The sequence below is a fragment of the Opisthocomus hoazin genome, chromosome 1, assembly GCF_030867145.1.
Source record: "Opisthocomus hoazin isolate bOpiHoa1 chromosome 1, bOpiHoa1.hap1, whole genome shotgun sequence".
In the NCBI taxonomy this organism is placed as follows: domain Eukaryota; kingdom Metazoa; phylum Chordata; class Aves; order Opisthocomiformes; family Opisthocomidae; genus Opisthocomus; species Opisthocomus hoazin.
Window position 1 is genome coordinate 90,472,016 of NC_134414.1, and position 9,338 is coordinate 90,481,353.

A 9,338-nucleotide genomic window follows, 5' to 3' on the forward strand; every position below is an offset into this window, starting at 1 on the left:
GATCTACTTCCCCCACCAGCCCCCCGGGCACTGCGTGCCCTCGAACAAATGCCCCTTGGGGCAGGAGGCCTTGGGTACATGAGGTCAGCTTGCAGCAGGCTCTCAAGTCCCCAGTATTCCTTCGGTGCCTACCATTTTGGGCACGTGTCTGGAAACAGCAGCGTTGGCTGTGTCATCCTGGTCATCCCACTGCTGAATGTCCAGCTGGTGTTCCCACTGAAATCCTGAATCGGTTTATGTTTACTGATTGTTGAATAGCATGAGCTAGAGAGAATGTCTTATCTGAGGGCGTTTTGAAGATACTTTGTGCACCAGAAATGTGATGGGCTAGGCAAGACTAAGGCGATGTATTGCATCTGGTCTGTTTTTTGTGGGAGGGAGGGAGGAAGAAGGGGATTCTTGCCTTAGCTAAGCTGCTCCCACAAGAAACATCATTTTTTACTTCTCATCCTTGGTTCGTGTAGGGAACTTACTCATCGCTGTGCTGTGGTCTTCAATGAAACATGGATAGGACAGCTGGCAGGTGTGCAGGTACCGTCTGTCTGCCGCGGGCCTTCTGCCAGGACCTCCTCGCCCTGCAGAGATGGGTAGTAGTGGAGCAGTGATTGCATGTCTAGCCCCGTGACAGCAAATGGCGTGCAGAGCCCAGCAAGGAGGAAAGCAGAGAAGCAGGCAGTGTGTCACCTCTGGTGGGACCACAGCAGGGGGAAAACGTGGCTCAAGACAAGTAAAGTTATCACGCTGCTGAGGTCATGGGGAAGTCGGTGTACCTCCACCACCCTGCTCCACCCTCACACAACAGAAGAATGGGCTTAAAACAGCTCTGCTGGACACCTCGCTACCAGGAGGCTTGGGTGTAGAGGTGCCACTTGACACAAGAGCTGTTCCCTTCCAGGGTCACCGTGGGAATGCAGTGGTTCCTGCTGTCTGTCACAGGTTCGGGGTGCGTTAAGCCAGGCACAGCGGTGTTCAGCTGACTGATACAGAGCGTGCGTTGTTTGCTACAGCTTTCACGCTTTTATCTGAGAGGAAGAAGCCTGCACATGATCTCACCTAGGTCTCGTTTCCCAGCTCCATGCTGTTCCTGAAGAACACCGTATACTCCATGAAAAATAATGGCTTCCAGTTTCATTAGTGAGTTCTTACTGCGATTTCCCTTTGGAGTAACCACCTTGGGTGATGGAGGTGTGTGCTTCCAAAAGCAATGAGCCCTCTGGGGAAGGGGTGTGTTGGGAGGCACCATCCTCCATCAACAGAAAAGCAACTACCTTTTGGGTGTCCCAGCTTGGATGCTGGAGAAACCCATCCTGCCAGAGCCAGCAGTCACTTGAAGCTATCAGCCAAAATGTCTCCTGGGATTATAAGAGACCTCCTTGGGAAAAATTGTGTTGCCAATGCTTAGTACCATACCACATGGGGGGGGGGAAAAACAACACAACAACTATTGCTTTGCTTGCTCTCTGAATAGCTGGGTAAAGCTGGGTAATTGTGTTATTCAGAAGGTGTTTCTTCAGGGCTGTGCTTTCTGAGTTTGCTACTGCCAAAATCCTCAGTCAGGGAGGTCGATCCAGGCATCCCAGGACTTTTAGGGGGCTCTTAGTTGGAGCTGGCCTGCAGTTTCACTCCAACCTGTTTACTCCCATCACCCACGTTAGTGCAAATAGTAACACACATTTTTAAGCCCATACGTTTATTCCTACAGCCTTTCGAACTGCTGCTGCAGGTGTGTCATGCTCCGATTCGAGCTGGCCAGAAGTGCACATGGAGCTACGTCAAAGCGAGAGTAGGCAAGCAATGGGTGCTTGTGGCAAACGGGGCAGGCAGAAGGGCTAGCGCTGGACCGCAGGGGCTGGGGCAGAGGCAGGCCAGCAGAGTCTTCCTCCTGCTCAGGGTTTTACCACCATGGGTAAGCTCTGATTTGAGGAAGAAAAACGCGCTTTGATTTCCCCCACGTTAGTTATGAAGCTAACTTATCTTGATGCGTATTTTTATGGCTTGGAACCTCAGCCATGCTTTCTTACTCTTCCCTTAAGTTTGATTCATTGTCTTGTTTTCTAAATTTGTCTGAGACCCTGCAATTGCTTGCTTTTGCGCAAACTGGAAAGACTGAGCAGAGTGTGGGTGCTTACTGGCCAGTCCTGCTTTCAGCCCGTAGCCTGGGAGACTCGACATGCTTTTGCTCTCGTGTACAAATGCATGGCTGGGTTGATGACTTTGCTGTGGTTTGGTTGATTCTGGAGGTGGCCTTGGCTGCAGACGATGAAGCACAAGGGCCTCTTCATGACAGATCGGCTGGGTGGAGGTCGTCTCGTTGTGGACTTGCAGTGTTGCAGGCTGGATATCGGAAAGGTGTGTGGAAACCTGCACTTGGCCCAGACTTTGAGCACAGAAACCCGCTTGACAGTGTTTGGGAAAAGTCACAGAAATAATATTTCAGACTGGTAGCAACAGTGAAGCAGAACACGGGGAGCTGTTGCTCCAGGTTGGCCCATCTCATCCAGGATGTCCCTCTGATGCTGGGCAGTGCCAAAAAGTATCGGAGGAAAAGGGAAGGACCCCAAAGTGGTCAAACATGGTTTAGTGAATAGACTTGGGATGAGCACTACCTTGGCTGAGATGCTGGCGTTTCTTCTGGCAGCTGAAGCGTGGACTGCTGCAGTCTGCTCAAGGCCAGCGTCTGCTTCGCTGCTGACCACAGGAATTTCTCTCTGCTATAAATCGAGACAGAGGAATACCTGTAATGCACACTCAGTGGTACAAACTCTGCACAAGTGTATTTATGGAAGTTTCTGCTTTACTTTTCCATTTGCCATTCATTGTTTGATATGTATTTTTTTTATCGTTTTCTGTGTTATTTTTATCCAGCGTAGACAGAGAAATTCCCATCTGTTCAGCCTTTTCCCAGACATTTCTTTGTCTTTCGTTGGTTTTGCTGCCTCTCTCTGGGATGTTTTTCTTCCTTTTACTGTTTTTTGAAATAAGGTGGCCATAACTGTGGCCAGTTTGTTGTCACCTCATTTCTAAAGCAGTGACTCTGTAAAATACAGCATCAAGATAACCAGGAGTTAATATGGTGGGGATTTTTTCTTTTTGTTCTACCTGGCAGCCCTGCAAACATCAGCTGGCATCGTAGAAGGGTGGGAGCATTGTAGTGCATTAAGAATTTGTAAATAGCACTGTACAAGTCAGTAAAAGGAGGTGTGAATCTTTGTCTCACTCTCTTTTCTCAATGCTTGGATGGAATCTGAAGCATCATTTTAAAGTGATTTTTTTTTTTTTTAAACCATCAGAAGTGTGTGTCAGCCACCCTGCCTCATAGCAGGTATGCTCTGTAACCGTGCATTTCTCAGAGAACAGCATGGAAAAGTTTCTGCGCGAGCCGGAGAGGAAACCTCAGGCCTTAGCTGCCTGAGAGCCCGTATCTCCCTGAAGAACAGTGCTAAAACCAGGTGTCTCTTCAGACAGATAAAAATTGTCCTCTGACCTCGTGTGCTTTGATTTCCGCTCCCTCAGATAATAGCATCACTGTCTGCATCTCCTGCGAATGCAGATCCCAAGCTCAGGAGTTGCTCTGCAGCTTACGGTCACTCTGAGCCTGGGCTTGGGAAGCCCCCAGGGAGGAGGACAATTTTGCAGGTAGTTTTACATCCTGAGGTGTCTCATTAGCAGTCTAATCTATTTAGTCTCGAGGAGAAGCGGGATCAAAGGCAAGAGAGGAATGAGATATCAAAATTAGTTCTAATAGAACTAATAGATATTTCATTTTTTATTTCCTTTAAATAGGTGTATTGATTGCTCCTCTCTCAATTTTGCAAGGCTTTTTGAGGTCATTTTTATGCTCAGACATCACTGCACATTTTGCCTTATGCCAGCTGTCTTTTGTCATTAGGGAAGAAGTGAAAATTTAGGCCTCAAATTTAGCTTTTGTCTAAAAGAAAATCAGGTTGATTATTTACTGCCTACACAATAGGTTACCGTATAATCCTCTCATCTGTTGGAAGGGCACAAGTTATTTACGTTAATCCTCAACCTAAATGTATGTGTTAGTAGCTGTTATTTTTCAACAATAGTTTCATTACAGATCTTTTAATACAATGGGAAGTGGGTGGTATACATGGGAATGAGAATTTGCTTGTTGCATGTTTCAGTTTGCTGTAGGCAGGTGCTGAAGGTTTGGAGGAGGAATTCTGCAGGTCACAGTAGCCACAGGGCTCGGAAAGACCAGTCTGCTCTCAATGTGCATGTTGAGCAAAAGTAAATACCCATCATAAATGGTAAAAAGAAGTTAAATTTTAGAAGTTCTTTAGGGACTTAAGAAATTAGTAGGAAAACCAACTTGATTTTAAAGGATTTGATCTGCACTTTCACAGTGTCACGCTGGCCAAAGTATTCCGAGCCCCAGTGATTCAAATTTATGAATCAGCTTTCAGAATCACCAGGTGGGCTTAAAACCAGCAAGAACTGAAAATGAAATGAGAAGTTTCTGTAATGGGACTTCTGGCTCCTGAATCTTTATTCACGGCCACTTTTTAATGCTTGGCCACAGATTTTTCAGATTTAAAGCTAAGCTTACTTTTTTGTAATCCGTTGCTTCCAGCAGCTGGAGCTTTCAGAAATACAGTCAACGCTCGGAGAGAGCAAACAGGGAGCAGTGCTGTTCAGCTGTCAGTACGCCCGTAACAGCGTTGCTGCTGTCCCAAAGCGTTGCATCCGATGAGTAAGTAATAGCCATATGAAAAAGCCTCAGACAGCTTCAGTGTTATCCTGTTTACTCTCAAAAAAACTTCAAAAAGTTTCAGGGAGTACGTCATTCTTTTTGCACTGTTTTCATTTATTCTACATCAAAATATCTGAAGTGTCACAATGGCTAATATTTTCCTCAAAACTGTTGTGCCTCTGGTATCAAGTGCAGAGCATGAAAACTGCCCAACGGACATGCCTGGCTGTGGAGTGCCTGTTGCTAGAAATAGAAGGAGCGTTTCCAGCTTCTCTTTGAAAGGTCCTGCTGCTGGCGGAGGGTTCGGTAATTGTGACTTCCAAGGGCCCACCATAAAGGAGTAAAAGTGCATGAGCTGTACTTTCCTCTAGCACCAAGGCTGACCTCGGAGGAGACTGCCAGAGTGTTCAGGACTATCAGGTGCCCGGTGATGGGACCAGAGGCACAAACTGAAACACAAGAGGTTGCCTCTGAACATCAGGAAACACTTCACTGTGAGGGTGACCGACCCCTGGCACAGGTTGCCCACAGAGGTTGTGGAGTCTCCATGTTTGGAGGCAGTCAAAAGCCGTCTGGCCATGGTCAAGGGCAACCGACTGTAGGTGGCCCTGCTTGAGCAGGAGGGCTGGACAAAATGGATTCCAGAGGTCCCTTCCCACCTCAACCAGTCTGTGATCCTGTGATTAGCACAAGGTCAGTGTTGTCCCATTACAAATGGGAATGTTGCTTCTGCATCAACCACCATAGCCAGCTTTATAAAAGAAATTAGAAGAAGGCATTCTTTGCTGTATTTTCCTTATGTATTGTAACCTGCATATATTTTATGTTTAGGCAGCAGCTTATCATTATTATTTAGATGAGTGTTTTTATGAGGAAAATTCATGAAACTGAATTCATTTTTCTGTGCCCTGGAGAGGCTGAAGAACAGCGATCTTTGTTCTGAAAACACTTTGGGGGCAGAGAAATCACAACCTGAATTTCTGACAAAGCCAGCCTGTTACTGCAACTCTTTCTCCACCATCAAACATCTCTTTCAACCTGTCAACGTTGGCCAGTACCACCAGCCTTCCTTGAGGCAATCAGGATTGGCCTCAGCACATAACCCACTTTTTTGAGGACCGTTGTTTCAGAGAGGCGGAATTATCTATTTGGCAGTGACCTAATAACGTGTATGTGGCAGGTGCAACAGGGCTCAGTGAACTAATGAAGTACGGATGGCCCTGGCTCAGGAGCCCGGGAGATGAATCGGGAAGCTAATACGGGATGAGCCAGCCAAAGAGATTATTTTCTTGCACGGGCAACAGGGAGAGCTCCGCAAAGCTGTCTGAAATCCCGCCTGCCTAGGCAGCCACTCCTTGAAGCTTGGACTGGATTCTTTGGCTGCCAAAGGGAGCCGGGACACCCTTCCCCTTCTCTGGAACCGCCTGATGAGGAAACAGGGAGACCTGGGTTTTACTGAGCATTAGTGTGAAGACAGCTACCGATGCTACTGACTGGGGGCCGGAGCTGCCCCTCGCCAGACAGCGTCCTGCACAGTGCACGACAACTGATCCTAAGCAAAGGTGTTAATGCAGCAGGTTACAGTTGCATTAATAAAGTATTATCCTGAGGAAATAATCTGATTAATTCTGAGAGGAAAAAGTGCTGGAGGCTGTCTCCGCTGTCATGGAGTGTGAGTATTTGCCGCTGACATTGCAGATGAGAGTCTGTCTCTCAGATGCCTGCCCCTAGCAAGGAAAGATTGTCCAGGCTTTAGGGCATGAGCCAAGGAGATCGGATTCAAATCCTTCTCTGTCACAGCCTTTTCTGTGGCCTCGGGAAGCCATCAGAGGTGAGGTTAACCTTGCTTAATTCCACCTGGGTAAGAGTTAAAGCTCTGGTGTCAGCCGGTTGTCTGGGCTCCTTCTCCTGTAACAGGGAGAGAAGAGCACTTCTGGAGGACATCTCCTGCCATGCTGGTGAGCATGGAGCCGGGGACAGGAGGGCTCTCAGCAGCTCGTCATGGCCTCGTTCATGCTTGTGCCTGAAACTGCCTTGCAGCAGCGCTGCCCTCCTGCCTTCCTGGCCCCGCAGCAGCTCCTTCCCACCTCGGCAATGCTCCGCAGGCCCTGCTGCCGTCCGGATTGAGCAAGAGAAATGGGTTAACACCAACCTGGCAAAAAATGGGTCTTTTTAACCCAAACGAGTTCATTCCTTTGGCTTACTGTGAGGCCCATTCATGCTGGCACCAGGGCAGCAGAGGCAGGAAACAAGGTAGGGCAGGTGGGCATGTGGGGAGCTGGACCACCAGAAATTGAGACCTTAAATAGATGCTTGCATTTTAACTGGTTGGCGTGGGGGGAAGTGAGCCCCATCATCAGCCTCCCTGTGTTGGCCCAGAGCGCTTCCGTCCGCCGAAGCAAGGACACGTGTGCCACCAGAGAGACGGGTTTCGCCCCAATGTCGGGGTAGGCAGCTGCTAGCTGGGCAGGTTTCCCAAGGACGGGGTGGGAAGGGGAAGCTTCCCAGACCCTGACATACCAACGCAGACTGGGAATGCCTGGGACAAGCCCGCTGCAGGTGAAGGACGGCAACAAAACCATCATTGACGCTGCCCTCCCCTCTGGCTTGCAAATCCCAACCTGGCAGCATCAGCACCTCCGGCACAGCCGGACGGCTGGCCGGGTGCAGCGACCCAGTGGCCAGGGCTGATGAAAGGGTGGGCATGGGAGAGGAACACGCTGGCTGTGAGCTTTGCACATGCAACAAAAGCTCCTGGCCTGGGCTGAGAATGCGGGCAGGTCCCTCGTCGCCGTTACAGGTGGCCTCTGCCATGCTGAGCACACTGGACAACCCGGCCACCCGGAGGGACTCTAACTGCACTCTCGCAGTGCCCGAGTGCTCTTCTTGTTCTTGAAAGGCAATGGCAAGGCTGAGTGAATGAGGAGGCCTGTGGGGCAGGTGTCCTGCTTTAGCTCTCTCCCCCCAAACAGAAGCTTATAAACTTTCCAAGGTCATGAAGCAGCGTCTCAGCAGCAAACAAAAGGAGAAGCTGCATCTGAGCACATGCTTGTATTTTGCAGTCACCTTGCTAGAGAGAGTCAGTCCAACCTGCTGGCCGCTGTGGAGATGGGAATGCCCGTGTACACACACACGTGCATGCACGTGCCTGCCTGCCACGACGGCCATGGCACTGCTTCGGCAACCAAGCCAAAGAGCCCGTTCTGTCCTCCACGTCTACAGTCAATAGCCAATTACCTTCTTCTGCAAATAACATTGTTATCTGTGATGGGCTCCAGCCATGAAAAGAATTAAGGCTATTTGACCAAGTAAGGGCAGATCCAAATCCTCACCCAGCCCTGCAGACAGATTTACAGCAGGCCAGGGCTCCGAGCCGCACGTCGCGGAGGAGCCCTTCCCCTCGGCGTTTCTGCAGAGGGAGAGGACGGCGGCGCGGTGTCACGTCAGCGTAGTGCCGTGACTCCTCACCGCAGCAGCTCAGCCGGTCCGTGCGTGCGCTTAATCCATCCCAGCGTGTTTCTCACATCAAGTTGTTTTGTAAGTTTGAGAAAGTTTGCTTTACTCTTGATTTCTCATTTTTGCACAGTTCGTTCCATCTGGGCCTGAAAGTCAAAGCACTGAAATGTTGCAATAACAGCTGTGCTTGCACGCTTTCCATCCCAGCTGATAATTAAATGCAGAATATCTCAAGAAAAACTCATAGCTAGAGAAGACAAGCCCAGCTGTTAAAAAAAAAAATACTGAAATAAACATCTGAATCTATAGGTGCTTGTGCAAGCCAAAGCTGCTCTCCTCAGGTTAAAGATTTAGCAGAGGTCACGAAGGACCTTGCCTATTGTTTAAACCTGCTGGTGCCTGACTCTTGCAAGAACTTGTCGTTGTGTTAAGTAGCTATTGGCAGGATCACAAAGTGTCCGCAGCTACGGCCGTCGCTCCCTTCATCCATCTTCTGAAAAGACAGGTTCTCTCCAGGCGGTGACTGGGCTTGTTATCTCACCCGCATCTGCTGCCTCCCAGCCTGTGAGCTGGTGCAGGGCCACGGACCGGTGTTTGCGGCCAAGAGCTAGAGGGAAAGGTAATTTATTCCAGGCTGGCAGAGGGTAGGGCTTGACTCAGAGCCAGCTGGCCTCATCCAAGGTGAGACTGACCGTGCCTGCGTGTTATCGGTAGGAAAAGACTCACTTGATTCTAGATGATGTCTATCATCTATCACCGTGACTTGCAGCGTATGGGTAGCTGAGCAAAACACGAGCAGGTCGGAGCAGCTGACCTGAACAACTGTTTATTTTCCCTCTGTTTTGTTGGGACTCTTGTTGGTTTTAATTCGCCTCCAGACTGCAGCGCAGTGAACAACGCCTGCACACCCCGAGTCTGGGCGAGCGCCGGGCAGCCCTCCCGGGAGCAGCACGGGGGGCACGGCAGGCAGCAGCCGCCTTGCGTGGGTACGCCTCGTCCAGCGAGCACCCACGTCTCGCCCCTGGTTCCTGTGGCCTGGCTGGGGACAGTTACTCCCTCAGGCTTACGAGCAAGGGGTGGGAAGAGGATCACCCAAAGGATGGAATGGGCAGGGCTTGTTCCTGGGGGTGGGGAGGGTGTTTTGAAGGGGGGGCTCCACGTCAGC